The 16,656-nt window shown below is 54.0% G+C and overlaps 1 protein-coding gene and 1 long non-coding RNA gene across 3 annotated transcripts in view; one reads left to right on the top strand and one right to left on the bottom strand.

The window, feature by feature from the left end:
- Positions 1-829: 829 nt before the first annotated feature.
- On the bottom strand, positions 830-5,553 carry LOC136792868 (uncharacterized). The gene is made up of 2 exons (XR_010837417.1): positions 5,413-5,553; positions 830-1,140 (listed from the first exon to the last, which is right to left on the bottom strand). It is a non-coding gene; the product is annotated as an uncharacterized lncRNA (long non-coding RNA).
- A 2,104-nt stretch (positions 5,554-7,657) lies between these two features.
- The window catches only part of NDRG1 (N-myc downstream regulated 1), a 54,742-nt gene continuing 45,743 nt past the window's right edge, over positions 7,658-16,656 (top strand). Inside the window, exons 1-2 of one of the 2 annotated variants that reach the window (XM_059043065.2) lie at positions 7,716-7,837; positions 10,342-10,505. The gene's annotated coding sequence lies outside the window, so the exon portion shown is untranslated. Of the gene's footprint in view, positions 7,838-10,341; positions 10,506-16,656 lie in introns of both variants that reach the window. The other variant, XM_059043064.2, reaches the window with a different exon arrangement.

Raw genomic sequence — 16,656 nt, 5'->3', positions numbered from 1 at the left:
AGCCTGCTCTGCCCTGTACTCGCCCGCGTCTGTCGTCTGGTTCCTCGCAGCTTGCAGGGGGAATGTCTGTACCTTGTTCCTCCGGGTGCATTGCAGAGCCCCCTCCTCTTGCACGTGATCCTGATGGTGGTCAAGGGCACACGTTGCTTGAACGCTTGGGTGGGGTGAAAATTTCAGTCTCTGTCCAGAAAGAGGGAGCCACAAGCCCCTGCAGAATCAGGGCTGCGCTGAGCTGTGCTTTTGGACGCTCCCAGCAAGCGGTGAAGCTAAGAATCATTCGGGTTTAACTTCAGAAAGCATTGTGAGGGGAGAAGAAGGCATTAAACTCTCTTTCCTAATTGTAATAACACTGGGCCTGGCAGGATAATTTATTGACCAAGATGGAATTTGCCGCTAGGTCCAGGAAAGGGGGGGGTGGTGGTGGCTGAGATTTAATTTAACAGAAGGAATGCAAAGTCACGTGATACTCCTTCTCTAATCTGGCGGGGAAGTAAAATTCACGGTTGCTACCCAAAAAATCCTTTTGCATTTCTTGACCTGGTCCCAGGTGATGGTGGATGGGGAGTTGTCAGCCAGGAGCCCCCAGGGACACCTATCAGACTCTGGTCTAACTACCTACCAACTAAGACAATCTAAAGTTTTGCCCCGAACATCAGCGAGCACCCGCAGAGATGAGGTAAATGCAGACTCAGAGGCAAGAAGAGCGGATTAAAGTTTAGGAAATGCCAAAGAACCATCCTGTCTCCTAAAGCTGGATGATTCGCGGTTGTGTTACTGTACTCAGGTTCAGCTGCTTGTGGCTCAAGAATCCAAAACTGAGAGATAAGTGTTGAGTAGAAGAAAAGATTGCTTTATTGAGGAAGCCTGCAATTCTGGGGAGAAGGTGCTCATGGCCCCCTAAAACCAACTCCCCGCTTCCCAGGTTTTGCTCAGAGATTATACAGGGAAAAGAGTAAAAGGGCTACATGCTAAGGTGAGGTTGTAGGGTATGTGGTCAGCTCGGGGACACTCTTCTGACGGGCTGGTGGGGAGGTAATCGGGAGTCGGCATCATCAACCTTCGGGTTCCGACCTGTGTGGGTCTACGTGCTTGTGGGCAGCATATGGGTTAACTTCTTCCACCTGGCGGGGGTTTCAGTATCTGCAAAACAGCTCAAAGGATATGGCTCAGAATATTATCTATAGCCCTTCAGGAGGAACTAAAAGTCCTTGACTTTGTTTAATGGGTAAACTATTACTATTGGGTCTTGTCTGATTGCTTTCCTTTGCTTTTTCTTGTTTCTCTGATTAAATTTATTCTTTGGCTAAAGTTTTCCTACAGACAAGAGGCAGGTGGAGGACAAGGGTGGCGGGTGTCTGTCCTGAGAAGGCCCCATAGGGTCCTGCTTGGTTACAGTAGTTTTAAGTCGACTGTCTGTACATAAGTTCAAATCTTCTTCCTCCTTTCCTCCTTCCTTCTGTTCAATTAGCAAATATTATTTAAGTTTTGCCTGCCCTGTGCAAAGTACTGTGGTCCCAAGACAGAGAAGCTGCTGCTCGTTTTTGCAGGGAGCTCTGCCTACAGAGGTACAAGCAAAGCAGAGAGGATAAAGGAGCCAGAACGGCTGGGCGGGGTAGGCAGGCAGGTTAGGCTGGAAAGTGCAGTTGGAGGTGGTGGTGGAGACAGGCGGTCAAGCCAGGAAGGTGGGTGGAGAGTGAAGGTTCACAAACTTCAGGATGAGTGGCTGGCAAACATACATGCAGGCTCTTCAAAGCTCCCACGGCCTCTCAGAGAAAATAGGGGAAGTTTCCCTGGGTTCTGTCCTCCTCAGAGTTTAGGAGTTCTCTAACCAACTGACCTAAAATTAACTGACAGCCTTCTGATTAATCTAGAAAGGACCCATCTGAGAACAAAGCCAACATGGAGTAAAACTGATCTGGGAGATACTGAGAGCTAGAGAGACAGAGATCTGGTGACACCAGGCCCTGGATCCAGCCATGCCTGAAGCTAACACTTCTCTGGTTATTACTGCTACATGAGCCCATAAGTATGTCCCCCTTTTATTGTTTAAGCCATTTGAAATTACGTTTATGCCACCTACACACTAATGAGTTCTAACTAATGACAAGAAAGGAAAACGCGCAATGCTCTGGGGGTAGAAGGTGGTAAGAGCATGCTTATCCGTGCCTAGTCTAATGGCTGCCTGCTTCAAATACCCCCTTTTCCGGAGGGTTTTTCTAAAACCTTGAGAGTAGGTGAGATCTCGGGTCCTATAGTCTTCTAAGACTCTGTGTTCTTAACAACATTTGTAACAATTCCAATTATAGAGTCATGCCGTTTTCATCTCTTTATTGCTAGCACTTCACATAGTGCCTGATGGATTTTAAACGCTAGACCAACTACGTATTGAATTTTTTTAAAAAAGTGAATCTAGTTGGAGAAGAACAAGAGAGGTTTCCTGGAGGAGCTGACATTTGCCACGGCCTTGGAGGATGGTGACGCAGTCAGGATGGGCTGTGTTGGGCTGCAGTGACAAACGCCCTCAGAACGCTGGTGGCACATGGCAACAGGGTTTATTTCTTCTCCTTGTCACACATCCACTTTGGTCAGCTGGGGATTCTGCTCTGCGTTTCCCCTTTCCAGGGCCCAGGGGATGGAGTTTCTACCATCTGGCGTCGTCAGTGTGGCTGGGCTAAGAAAGATGTGAGGACAGGAGGTGAACTCCAGGCCGGCTGTTAAAGTGCCCATCTGGAAGGGACACAAATCACTCCCGCTCCCCGCTCACTGACAGTGAAAATCATACCCATGTGCCTAATTTCAGGGCCGGTGGAAGAGCTGAAATGGGGGTGACTGATCTGGTGGCATCTCAGCTCTCAGCATGTTCCAGATCAGTTGGCGGCACGCTAGCTGTGCTCTTAGGCAGGTCCTTTCTAGATTAGATCAGTGTGTTCCCCAGATGAGTGACCAGTCCAGAGAAGGGGCTGTAGGAGGGCTTTCCAGAAGGAGAAAAGAGCTTGGCCAAAGGTTCAGAGGTGAAGACGTGAGGGTCGACTCAAGGGAAAGCGGTGAGTAACCCAGTGACTGAAGGACGGAGAGAAAAATGCGGGCACGTCAGGGGACATCTCGGTTGACACACAGGGGAGGGGTGGTGAACTTGGAAGGCAGCGAGGGCAATTGAAGGTTTAATTAGGCAGGACCTATGGTTTAGGTTATGCAAGATGCCAGCCAAGCATGGGATGAAGGGAACGGAGAGGGTAGACGAGAGAAGTGGGGCGGCTGGTGAGAAGCTGGGCGAGGACCACTGAGGGATCATCCCAGGGTCGCTGCATCAGGGCTGCCCCGAGCCGGCACGTAAGTAGGTCTCTCTGCAAACACATGAAAAATATTTGTTTAATACATATTAACTGTGTACTGGGTTGAATCCTGTCACCGCTGCCCCCCCCCTCCCCCCGCCAAATTCATTTCCAACCCTCAGAATGTGACCTCATTTGGAAATACGGTCTTTGCAGAGGTAATCGGTTAGGTTCAGATGAGGTCATATTGCATTAGGGTGGGCCCTTTAGCCAATGTGGCTGGTGTCCTCATAAGAAGAGGAGAGATACAGAGACAGAGACACGTGGGAAGAAGGCCATGTGATGACAGAGGCAGAGATCAGAGTGATGCAGCTACAGGCCAGGGAACACCAGAGATTGCCTGCCAAAGCACCCGGAGCTAGAAGAGGCAGGGAAGGATGCTACCCTGGAGGCTTCAGAGGGAGCAAGGCCCTGCTGACGCTGTGATTTTGGACTTCTGGCCTCCAAAACTGTGAAACAATACATTTCTCTTATTTTAAGCCGCCCGGTTTGTGGTAGTTTGTTACAGCATCCCTGACAAACTATTACAAACCAGGAGCAAAGAGACCCTGATTTTTATGGGCCAGAAGTTGTATACCTCTTCACTTCTGGTCAAAGTAAAAGATTCATTACATACCCTGAACATAGGCTAACACCTACCCTCCTTTGGAATTGTTTGCCCTTTGCAGATTTTCCCCATTGCTCACAACTGGACATTATATGTCAAGGATGCTCTCAGAGGACTGGGAGAATGTACATAGGTCCACAGATAGAGGTCCTTCCACTTGGGCTCCTGAAGCAAGTAGAGAGACCCCTTCCCCTGGCAACAAAGTTTCCAAGCAAGGCTGCATAAAGTAAGGAGAGTGCAGGAATAAACGTTTGCATTCACTCACTTATTCGACCAATATTTACTGGCTTTCTGTATGAATCAGGTACTTTGCAAGATGTCAGGAGAGGTGGGATGAAATGATGATGGTGATGATGATGGAGACGGTGGTCACTAACATTCTCTCGGGGGCTTCCTATGTGCCAGGCACTGTTCTAGGACTTCTCACAGGTCCTCTACATGTAGTAACTCATATTTCTTACGACAACCCTAGAAGTTAACTCTGTCATTATGAGTACATCTTCTCGATGAGGAGGCTGAGGCAGGAAATTCTAGAACTCGCCCAGGGGTAGAGAGCTGGTGAGTGGCGGAGATGAGATACAAGTGATCTGCAAAGAGATGAAAGTACTGGCTTCGGAGGAGGAGGAGGGGGAAGTAAGAAAGTTGCGGGGTGGGGGGTGGAGGCGGAGAAGGCTATTGTTTTTCCTAACAAGCTTTGTCGAATTATTAAGCCGGGACTGACCCGTGAGCAACTTGGTAAATTAAACACTAAAAAGTTAAAGGAAGGGGAGATGAGGAAGTGGAGACTATGTGGATGGATATCTGTTTACAGAAGTTTGGGGAGGAAGAGGGAGAGGTTAAGGCTACGGTAACTGGAGGAGAACCTGGGGTAAGAGAGGATTGTTAGGATGGGTCAGTGACTGCCATGAATGTGTACTTGTTGTTTAGAACGACCCACAAGAGAGGGAGATATGGATTCTGGAGAAGCTCGAAGATGGGGGGCGGAGCCCAATACTAGCGCTGGGGGATGCTGGGTTTTCAGGGACACTTTCTCATCTTAGTGGGAGGGGAAAATATGGAACTGCAGCAGCGGGCTCATAAAATGTGGTCAGAAGGTCTGATGGCTCCTCCTACCCAGAGACGCAGAGAGAGGCAGGGTAACTGCCCAGGGTACCACAGCTCCTGGGTGTTGAAATCAGGCATTCTTCCCCGGCACTCCAGCTTTCTCTTGGGTCTCTCTCAGCCCTGAGTACCCAAGAACTCCAAGAAAGAAGGCCGGGAACGAATGATGCCTATGGTCCTTTCAGTTAGAATAGTCTACGAAAAAAATCTTGGTGTTGCTAACTAGAAATTTCCAGGGACATTAGTCCAGAAAATCCAGTCTCATTCTGTGATGGCTTTGCAGCACACGTGCATTGACTAAGCAAACCTAATTCTACTGCTGACCAGTGAGAAAGAGAAATAATTTGAACAGTTCAATACAATTGCACCCACATTTGGCTCGGAGAGCTTCTGCTGTCTCAGCTGGCCTGGGCTGGGGGATGCGGAGGTGCAGGAAGCTCTCAGTTCCCTGGGGCTGCACCACACGATGAGCCTCTTCTACCCGTGTGTGTGCAGCCGGGGTTGCCCCCAAGTCAGTCCTTCCTACAGCAAAACACAAGAAAACTGCTTCATCTGGTACTCAGTGCGTCGCAGAAACAACAAGGCATTGCAGCACTGAAGGAAAAAGTGGCTGTGTTGGACCCATGAGAGGGAGTCTGGGATCCAAACGACACCTTCATCAGAACTTTTCCAAGCTGATTTGGACTCTGCAACGATCTCCTTTCACCCTGGTTGAAGAACGCCACCCCTCTCAGAAAATTCTACTCCCCTGTACAATTCTTCTTTCCTCCTCCCTTTGCCTCTGGTACCTTGTCTCCTCTGTCCTCTCACCTGTTCTCTGCTCTCTGTCTTCCAGAAGAGGCCGGGGCTCCTGAGCACAAGCCTAGCCTCCCATTGGGCAAAGCTGGCTGCAGGTCTGGGCTGCTCTGTGTGCCCCACCCCCAAGTCTTCCTCAAAGCTTCCACTTGTTAATGAAGGAGTAGGCAGCCTAGTCCACTTTTGAACTTGACCTTCTATATTTTTGCCAGGTAATAAACCATGGGGGCTCAGTAAATGTGTGTTCAAAGTCAAAATGGGGAAGGTAAGGGAAAATGGATGTATGCGAGTGGGGTAAAAGAAAGCTGGCCTGCAGACTGCTAGACCGGGGAGGGTGTTCCTACAACAGGGTGGATCTGGAAGAGGCAGACTTTTTGTTCATTACCATGTGCCCAGAGTCTAGAACAGAGCCTGGACAGAAAAGGTGCTCGATCCAGTTACCCAGTGAATGAGCTCAGCTTAACCTTCTCCTTGTGCGGATGGAGAAAATGAGCCTTGGGGCTCCTGTGCTATGAACCCCAGGGAAAGGACCTTGCCTTTTCACTCCTCTTCCCAGAAGCTGGGCACAGGACCTGGCTCACAGCAGTGGCTCAATAAATATTTGTGGAATGACAGAATAGGTAAATATCGGGGCCCATGCAGGCAAATGGGACGCACAGAGGAGAGGCAGGCCCCTGCCTTGAGCAAAGCCTGGGCTGGTGGAGGGAAGAGGTTTGCCACCGGCAGGCAGGCGGAGGGGGAGGGGCGCAGGTCCCTGCAAACATAAGTCTGGGCGAGGGGCCTGGGGACAACGACGGGGTCTTTTCTTCACCCATAAAATGATGCTCTCTCAGCGCAGTGATTCTCACCGGGGCTGCACATTAGAACCAGATCTGGGAAGCTCTTAAAAGACTTCTGGTCTGCCATCCCTGAGATTCTAATCAAACTGTCCTGGGGTGGAGCCCTGGCACAGTACCTTATAAAAAAGAGTTCCGCCGGGCATTCTGACCTGCAGAGCAGCTTGACAACACGGAGGCAAAAACCAGACAGCAGACAAGGCAGCTAAGCGTGGAAAGGGTGCTCAGCACAAGTTCTGGGATCCAGGAGAGGAAAGAGTGAGAATCTCCCCTTCCAGCCAGGGTCCTGGGGGCGGGGAGAAGGACGCCGGGGCGGGAAAGGGCGGGTGGGCTCAGAACTCGCGAGGCGGATAGGAAGCGGTGCGGGGGGTGGGGGCGGGGCGGTGTCCAGGCTGTGGGATGGGCTGAGCAAGAAGGACGTGATTAAATGGGAGCGTGCATTTCAGCGGAGAGCTGATGCAACAAGGCAGGGGCATGGGGTGAGAGTCGCCGGCGGCGGGTCTCCGGGAAGCAAAAGAGGCAGCTAAATAGGGCTCGGGACCTAAAACCTGGAGGAAGTGGGGAGTCGCCCGTAAGGGATGTCAGGGCGTGGCGCGACGGGACTCGGAAGAAGAAACTCTGAGATGGAGATGGTCACACAGAGACACACGGAAGTCCGCATGCACACGCACGACCTCGCACAGGCACAACGCACCCGCGCACAAACGCATCCCCGGTGCACACACGCCCGCTGCACACGCCGAGGCCCCGGCCTTCCGGGCGAAGGAAGGGACCGCAGAGCCTAACGGCCGCCGGGACCGGAGGCCCCTCCCCGCCGCGCCTCTACTCGGGCTTGCGCAACAGGCGGCGGCGGCGGCGGGCGCCCGCCGCGCGCTGCCCCAGCACGGCCAGCGGCGCCCGAGAGAGCGCGAGGCGCGCCCGCGAGGAGGGAGCGGCGAGGGGTGTGTCCCCGAGGCGAGCCCGGCCCGGGAGGGCGGGGGCGGGGCGGGGCGCGGAGGGCGGGGCCGCAGCGCCTATAAAGTCGCCCTCCTCCGGGGCGTAAACAAACCTCCTCTGGCTCCCGGCTCCGGCTCGGGAGCGCACGCTTCTCTTCGCCGCTCTCGTCGCTCCCTCTGGGCACCGCCAGCCTAGCTCCGGCTCTTTTTGCTTTTCTCTCTCAACCTCAGGTAAGCCTGACGCCCCCTTCCCGCCGGGCGGGGAGGGATCGGTCGCCGTGGGTGCTGCTGCAGCTCCTGGACCGCCCTTTGTGGCCCCGCGGAGCTTCAAGTGCTCGGCTTCCCCGTGGCGCGAGGGCGAGAGCGAGCAGGGGCTTTGGGGACGCGGGCACTGCCGGAGTGAGGGGTTTCGATTCGGCTACAAGAGGGAAAAAAGGTCCCCGTTCACCTTTCCCCTAGCTGAGGAAGTGGGATCCTGGGGGTCGGGGTCGGGGGTGGAGAGGCTCGGGGCACACCTTGACCGCGCTCCCGGGGCCCTCTCGGATCACAGCTGGCGCCGCGGGCCGGGGGCGAGCTGGAGCTGTGAGCAGGGGGAGGGACCAAGAGTGCGGGTGTCGGGGCGGGGTGGCGTTTGTCCCTGCAGTGGGGTGTGGGGTGTCTGGGGAAGGAGGGGTTGAGCGCGCGTGTGTAGAAAGGCGGTGGGCAGGGGTGAGCGGCGATGGGAATGAGGCGGGAGAAGGGGGCATGGGTGTGCCTGCTTCCCGGACTGTGCCCAGAGTCAGGGTGCGTCCGAGGGGCGGGGGCCCATTCAGCCTGGAAGCCGGGGTGGGGCGCGCTTGTGTGTGTGTGTGTGTGTGTGTGTGTGTGTGTGTGTGTGTGTGTGTGTGTGGTGGGGTGTGTCCGAGGTGCGTGTGACACGCGCGGGAGGGTGGCAGGGTGCGGACCCCGAGGTGGCCCGGGGTGGGCACTGTGGCGTCGCGGAAGAGGTGGCCTGGGCCGGAGGGGGCTTCGAGTGGCGTCATTTTCGCCTCCGCCCACCCTCCCCCGCTTCGCCTCTCTCCCCTGCCTCCCGGGCCCGCCTCTCCTGCCCTGCTGGAGAAGAGCCGCTGGAGTTGCTCGGACGTTCCTGGGCCATCGGCCGCGGTCTCCGGTTCAGCCGTGGGCAGGGCGTGTGCCAAGCGGTGGGCTCCGGGGCAAACGCGCGGTCACCGCTTGGGTCACGTTAGTGGCTGACGCTGGGATTTAGTGGCTCTTTTCCTTACCCCTCCCCGCCACGCCAGCCCACCAGTCCCACTCGCCCGTCTGTCGCCTCTGCTGTCAGACGTCCCTGTGGGTCTGGGGCGGCACCGATTTGTGGCTTGGAAGGGGGAGGTGCCTGGCAGCTGGTGGGGGAGGGAAATCTGGTGGCGGAGGGCCCGGTTGTCTTGTGCCCGAGACCAACTCTTCCTCGCAGATGTCCTGGGCGCTTCAGTTCAAAGTTTGTTTGGTTCCTTTGAGTTACTGGGAAAGATTAAAGATTCAGAGAGAGTTCAGCCAGTGGCCACGCAGGAGGGCTTTAGCCTCCTCCTAATGGCCATTATCCGTACTTCACCTTCTCCTAAAGAACAAAATATCTAAACACAAGCCGTGTTCTTGCTATGAAAAATGCAGTTTCACAGCAAACCTTCCAGCACAGCCTCCTTCTTTATAGAATTTCTGGAATCGTTACTGAGTTTCACAAACGTGAACTGAAATAAGCAAAGGTACAGAGAGTGCCGCCCCGGCACCTGCCTTCAAGGGGCTCACCAAGTAGGGGAGGAATGCAGGTGGGGGTGCAGCCCCCAGCCTTCTGTGGTGGTAACTGCTGGAGCAAGCGAGCAGAGCGACACAGGGTGGGAGTCAGGGGAGGAGGGGAGGCAGAGGTGGTCCGGAAGTGCTGGGAAACCTCCAAAGGGACAGTGCTCTGGTGTAAGGATCAAAGCCTGGGATGTCCCTTCTTAGCTTTGTGGGACCTTGTCTCTCATTGGAGAGTGAGAAGGAAGGCTTTGCCTGCCTCACCCCACCACTTGGCACCTGGCCCAGGGCCAGGCCCTTGGGCAGGGATCAAATACAGATGCTGAATGAATTGAATGGCTCCTTCCCTTCTGCCCGGCTCCCCAGTGATTGATCTCGTGGTAGCCAGCATCCCAAGGAGACAGTAGACCTTTTGGTGGTAGCATGTGCCTGGGCTTTCCAAGGAGACTTGGAGCATCTCTTGGGGTCTCCTCTCCCGAGAAGCAAATCCAGGATTATTACTATCTATAGGTTTGATAATTTGGACTGGAATTAAAAACTCACACAACACTGGTCCAACTTCTCCCCATTTTACAGATGGAAACTGAGACATGGAATGACTTACCAAGGATGAGCCGAAACTGGGATTCGGCTCTCCAAGACCCTTTCCAGGGGTCTCCTGGCTGGGATTGAAGGTGGTGAAAGGGGGTCTCAGTCTCGAGAGATTTATTTTCTGCTGTCAGAGGGGCAAAAATAAATTGGATCTTCACTGAGTTTCTGGTGAGGAAACTTTCCAGACAGAATGTGGGTGATTGATTGATTGATTTTCAGTGTGAATTGTGTGTTCTTGCGAGATTAGCAGACTCAGTCTAGTGAGAAAGGGCTGCAACCCTGCTAAGCGGTGGTGGATGGGATTTGGGCTGCTTCCTCCAGCTTGGACCCCAGATCTAAACAGAGCTGGACCCCCCTTTCCCTCCCCTCAGTGCATTGAAATCTGGCCTGAGCTGCCTCAGCAAGGATGGGGAAGAAAGATCGCATTGTGTTTTTCTGATGGCCTGAAGCTGCAGTTCTTCCTTGGGACCCAACTCCAGAGAATCCCATCCAAGGCGTGACTCAGAAGGCCCTGTGCTTCAGAAAGGAAGCCAAGGTGATGACTCAGCATCTGAGATTCTAGCAAGGAGGGGGGCCCAACTCAGGCAGAGGGGGCCGGGGAGGGACAAGACCTCTCTCTCTTCAGATCAGTGGCTGTATCCTCACATCCCCTCTCATCCTTGCAAGAGCTCTGCTTGGGCTCTCTTGGCTCCATTGAATGGATGAGAAAACCAAGGCCAAGAATGTTTAAGGGACTTGCTTGTGGGCCACGTGACTGAAAGTGGGAGAGCCAGACTTAGAACCCAGAGAGTCAGACTTGAAAACCTTTGTTCTTTTTCATGATAGCATGTTGGGGTGATTGCATAAGGGCTTGAATGAAAAGTACAGAGAGGCAATCAGGAGCTCTGGGCCTCAGTTTCCTCCCCTGAAAAATGAGAATAACAGACACTGTCTCACTGGGATGTGTAAATATTAATTGAGTTAATCCACGGAAGGAACTGAGAACAGTACTCGCCTGTGAGGACACCATGAGGGACTTTGCTGTCAATCAATTCCACAAATGACAGGGCATTTCCTTGGCAGTCAGTGGCAGGAACCTTTGTTCTAAACTTACCCAGACCAGTGGGAGCGCCTGCAAATGCTGGACTCATGTTTTGCTTCCTGTAGTTTTTCCAAAAAGCTAGGCTTGGGCTTCCCTGGTGGTGCAGTGGTTAAGAATCCGCCTGCCAGTGCAGGGGACACGGGTTCAAGCTCTGGTCCGGGAAGATCCCGCATTGCCACGGAGCAACTAAGCCCTTGCGCCACGACTACCGAGCCTGCGCTCTGGAGCCCGCGAGCCACACCTGCTGAGCTTGTGAGCCACAACTACTGAAGCCTGTGCGCCTAGAGCCCATGCTCCGCAACAAGAGAAGCTGCCGCAATGAGAGGCCCCGCGCACTGCAACAAAGAGCGGCCACTGCTCGTTGCAGCTAGAGAAAGCCCACACACAGCAACAGAGACCCAACACAGCCTAAATAAATAAATAAATTTATTTTTTTAAAAAAGCTAGACTTACGCTGAACGCATAAAAATGTAATGGGAACCTACTCTGAAATGCAGATTTCCAGGCCTAGTAGGTCTGGGATATGCCAGGAATCTGCATTGTTTCAAAGCTCCCTGGGCTGGGCTGGGGGTAGGGTGTACTGAAGGCAGCCAGAGATGAGGATACCTGCTCCAGAATAATGGATAGGCAGAGAGGAAAAGAAAGGGGTGGCCACATTTCTCATACCTCCAGGGTCTGGGGACCCAGTACTCAGTAAGCAGCTCTTATATGGCTAGCGTGACTTGTGATTTCAGGGCATCACCTGGTTCAGTTGAGATAAGAGACATCCTTGCCATTTCTCAGGTCAGAAAACTGAGGCTTGCGCAGGTCACTTGCTTGTCCAGAGTCAACTGATGGGGTTCTGTTCCACATGAGCTGCCCTGGACCTTTCCCTGCCCAGATCCTTCTGGACCTGTCTTTAGAACTTGAACTTTGTTTCTTGGATTCATTTCAGGCAGCCCTTCCTGCCTCCCTGATCTCGGTCTGGCTCCAGCCCTGCCCTTCTGGTCGCTCTTTCTCTTTATGTTTGGAGACAGAGACGGGCGGGTTGGCCATTTTCTGCTGCAGAACCTGAGGAGGTTAAATTCCCTGGACACTCACTTGGCCCCCTGCTGTGCCAGCCCAGGCTTGCTGGAGGGCGATGAGCAGGAGGGGTGGGGGACTCTGATCAGGTGTGCGTGGAGCCCAGCTCTCCAGGGTGGGCACCTTGTGAGAAGAGACCTGGGTAATCCTGGGAATCTGACCTGGCGCTGCAGAACAGACCAGATTACAGAATTCGGGTCCACACATAGGTCTCTCTTTGACTTCATCGTTTCCTGAAGACCTGCCAGCCCCTGCTCGCCCGGGCTCCGTCTCCAGGCGTTTCCATTCCAGCAGGGCTGTTCCTCCAACAGGTGGTAGGAAATGGGGCTCGTTAGCAGTCTGGGGGCCTTCTCTTTTATAGATTTTTTTTTCCTCCTTAAACCTGTGGAAACCTCTGTACATATAAATTTTATGCCCATGTGCAGCTCTGCTTAAAGAGGTGGATGGGGACCGGGGTTCCATCCTGTTCCCCCATCTTGACCCCCGACTCCACCCTGTCGGCCTTGAGAAGGTTCTGGGCAGCCCTCTCTGAATGTGGGTGTGAGAGGCATTCTTAAGAGGCGGGTACTTCTGAGGATTCTCTTAGCTGGGAGCCTTTACCTCCTTTCCCCTCTCCTTATTAATCATTGAACTTGTCTCTTTTCTCCAGAAAGCCCTCCCTGGCCTTCCCCTGCAGGCAGGCAGGCTGGGTTAGGTACCCTTCTTGGATCATTCTGGGCTGTCTCTTTATTCACCCTTTTCCCCGTAGACCTGAGAGCCTGGCACTTAGTAGGCACTCAATTAACGTTGGTCCAAAGGAAACCTCCACTTATTAAGGAAATAACTTGGGCCCTCGTGTGTAGGAAAGGTCGGAAGGCCATCCAGAGGGTAGAAGCAGCAAGAGCAGTTCGGGGAAGGACCCCGTCAGCGTGGCACTCATCCCATCTCGGGGACAAAGGGTTTTGTAGGAAGAAACTACCTCGACGTCCAACGCGAACACGGGCTCCGTCTGTGCGCTCTCCACAGATCATCTCACTGACCATCCAGTGCCGCCCGTGCTTGTCCTGCAGATTCTCAGAAAAATCCTCTAGCCTGCCCTGCATCCTCCTTTGGACTTCCGTTCTTCTGCTCGTGCCTGCAGACGGTCTGACCTTCTCTCTGCCAAGCACGTAGCTGGGCTGCCGAAACTCCGCTGAGAACCTACAGGAAGATCCTGGGTGGTGTTGCAGGGAAGGGGGTGGGCGAGGACCAAGCGCTGGCCCCTCCCTCTTCCTGCTATTGTGTCCCAGACACGCTCCCTGACCTCCTTGCTAGTTCTGTGCTCTGGCCGAACACAGACAAGTTCCGTTTCAGCTCTAGACTGGTACCCGGGGAATGCATGCAGCTGGCGTGTGTCTTCTCTTTAGTGATTCCTTTTTCATTCTTTCAATATCAGACAGTGTGTTGAATGCTGCTGAGGTTCAGCCTCCACGCAAAGCACCAGGGGCCTCGAGGAATTCTGATTGTCTGATCTTCTTTTCCGCAATTGTGATGTCACTGTTTTATTGACTTTCGAAAGCCCTATTTTTGACTTCCCTTCCCCTCACCTGGGGAACTTTCTTGAAGGTCCAGTGAGTCCAGCCATATTTTTTACTAGGTTTATCACTTAAGAAAAACATTGAGAGTTAAGGCCACCAAGTTCCTCACGTTCCCCAGAGCCTTGGGTTTCGAAAGGGCCAGAAAACATCAAGAGAACCCACGAACTGCCTGGTAGCTTGGCACCAAAATCTCTTTGACAAAGAAAGGACCAAAGAACGCGTTCACAGCAAGGCAGAAAGAGGCAAGGCATACCCCAAGGCTACTTTCCTTGAGGTTAATGCAGACAGGGGTCTGTTCTCTGGAGACTTCCGGGGATCCCTGTATTCGGGGAAGATGTTGTGGCAACAGCAGCACCCATCGATCCCCCCACCCCCCTTTTAAGTTCTGTTCTATAAAGAGCCCAGTGTGCTGGAAAAAACACCGCTTTCATGTGGCTTGGAAACCAGGCGTGTTCTGGAGCAGACAAAATCTGGACCATCACAATCGATGCAAACTTATCAACAATCGCTCCTGGGCCCTCTCTCTCTGCTTCACTGAAGGACTCCAGGAGGCTGTGGTCTGCCCGCCCCTGCCCTGCACACCTGCACCCACGTCGAAGGATGGAGTCTAGGCCTTAAGGGAGTCACATGGGCCTTGGCGTTTGAGCCTCAGGTGACCCATCTGTAAGCTGGGATGATCAGATCCACATTCTCCCAGGGACCTCCTTGAGGAACAGATAGAACAATGCAGTGAACCCTTTTTCAAAGTATTGGATTTGCCAAGTCAGGAAGGCACTCTGGGGAAAAGCTAAACACAGAAGTCCTTCTGGGTATTGTGAAGGGAGAACAGAAAAGTCTAAGACGTGGACTGGGTCTCTCGTGGTGGTTCAGGGGGGCTGAGAACCTACAGGAAGATCCCGGGTGGTATGGCAGGGAAGGGGGCCTCTCGTGGTGGCTCTGGGGGGCTGCCCATGGTAGAGGGAGAAACACATGCCTCTGCCAGCTGATCCACACAGGAGAAGCCTCCTGGTCACACATATAGCCCGTCCTCAGCATGTCCTCACCCCGGGGCTGGGGGCACGGTATGTATGTCTACTTAGAGCAAGCTGGTGTCATGGTCAACTGTCCCCTTTAAGGTTGCTTTAAGCTGTGCCATCTTGATGCTTGGTGACTTGGGGGTACATTGCATAATCTCTCTGTGCCTCCGTTTCCCTGTCAGATTGTTCCCGATAAGGTCCACTTCCTAGGGTTGCTGGAAAGCTCCAAGGCGGGACAGAGTTTGGAGCCCAGGAGGTGCCATAGAAGTTCTTGTTGCTGTGATCCTGCTGTGTTTGTGCAGGGTTTTGGCCACACTTGCTGAGATGGGCGCATCTTGGGGCTCCCAGAGCACATCCTGGAGGTTTGTCTGCTGGACACCCCTGCCCTGCCTCGGGGGAGTTCTAGGGGCCCAGCAGAACTTGCAGATAGGTCCCCCTGTGTGGCTTGCTAGAAGAGTGCCAGATCAGGAGGGAGACTCCTGTTTTACGGACAGGGAGGGGTCCAGGCCGGGAGGAGAGGTTCTTCCAGGTTCCCAGGGCAGATGGATCCAGGCAGAGCCAAGCTGCGTGGGGCCCTGGTAGGACCCCAGGGCGCACGGCCCTTTTGTCTGCGTGCAGCACCCTCCCGCCTGGGCTCCCATCCATCCTGGGTTTTGGAGACCATGTGGTATCCATAGAACACATGCCACATATTTTGTAGATGGGAAGCCAAGGCCCAGGGAGGGGACGAATGACTTGGGGAAAGTCATGTGGCAGGGTTCCCATGCCCCGACTCTTAAGCAGCGTTCCTGTGGCTCTACCAGGGTTTTTGAGAATCCCAGGCTCTGTGTCCCCTCGCTCTCCCGGTGACTGGTTAACAGCTCTCACGTGACCTCATTGCCTGAAATGCCTCTGCCCGCTGTCTTCTCAGTCCCCGAGGTCACCTACTTCCCTCCTCTGGACAAATCTCAGTCTTGGCTCCCCTAGAACCCATGAAGTCCAGCTAATTGCTGACTGACTCCTGGGTCCGTTGAACTGGAAAGGTATTTGCCCGCCCCCCTTGGGCCTTTGTTACTCATTGACCTGTGTGATGGTGCATTGCGTTTGATTGCTGGAAACCCATGTGGCACCTGCTGAGGCTCCTCTCTGTGTCCCCTGCTTGCTGGGCCACTCGGGGACTAAGAATGTATAGGACATAGACTGTGTCCCCACAGATGTCCACGCTCTCTGAGGCAACCAGAAAAGCGCACTGATTAATTAAGCAGCTATTTGCCAGATTCTGTGTGCCATAGTGTCGTTTAAGCCCCGCTGCTGCGCGCTGGGAACAGGAGTTGTTATGCCCATTTTATAGATGAGCAGACTGAGGCCCAGAGGTTAGATCGCAGAGCCAATCAATGGTGATGCCCAGGTCCGACCCTCAAGTCTCCCCGCCTAGCTCCTGGCTACCTTTCCCTTCTGCGATGTTGGTTTTCTCAGAATTCCTTCTGGGCAAGTAGGTGGGAAAGGAAAATGTGGTATAAACCAGTCCTGCTTTGGGCACGGAGTGGGGTTTTAGCAGAAGGAGGGCTGTCCCAACCTCATTTCCTGTCTGGAGAGACTTCCTTCTGTGCTGAGACGCAGTTGGCAGGTACGGACCCCTCCCCGTGCTGCAGGGTGGAGCAGAGGGCTGGGAGTCGGACTCCTGGGCTCCCACCCCTGTGCCCAGTGCGGCCTGGCCCTGTCACCCCCTGTCCCTTGCATGATTGCCTCAGCCCTTTTCAGCCCGACGCTGCGCTGGGGCTTTTCAGGAGGCCGTGGAGAAGAGCAGGGACGGGCATCCAGCACTTGGCCTCAAGCGCAGGGAGAGAACTTGCTGAGCCGAGTCGGGCCTCAGGTCGGCTGCGGGGAGTGACCCTGGTGTGACCCTCCAAGGGGCACCTGGAGGGGGCGGGGGCGCCAGCCAGAGCACCCGGAGCAGGTCACCTCCCATCGGTCCCTGACTTGTCACATAGT

This window comes from Kogia breviceps, chromosome 17 (genome assembly GCF_026419965.1).
Source record: "Kogia breviceps isolate mKogBre1 chromosome 17, mKogBre1 haplotype 1, whole genome shotgun sequence".
NCBI lineage: Eukaryota > Metazoa > Chordata > Mammalia > Artiodactyla > Physeteridae > Kogia > Kogia breviceps.
This window is presented reverse-complemented; position numbering and strand designations above follow the sequence as displayed.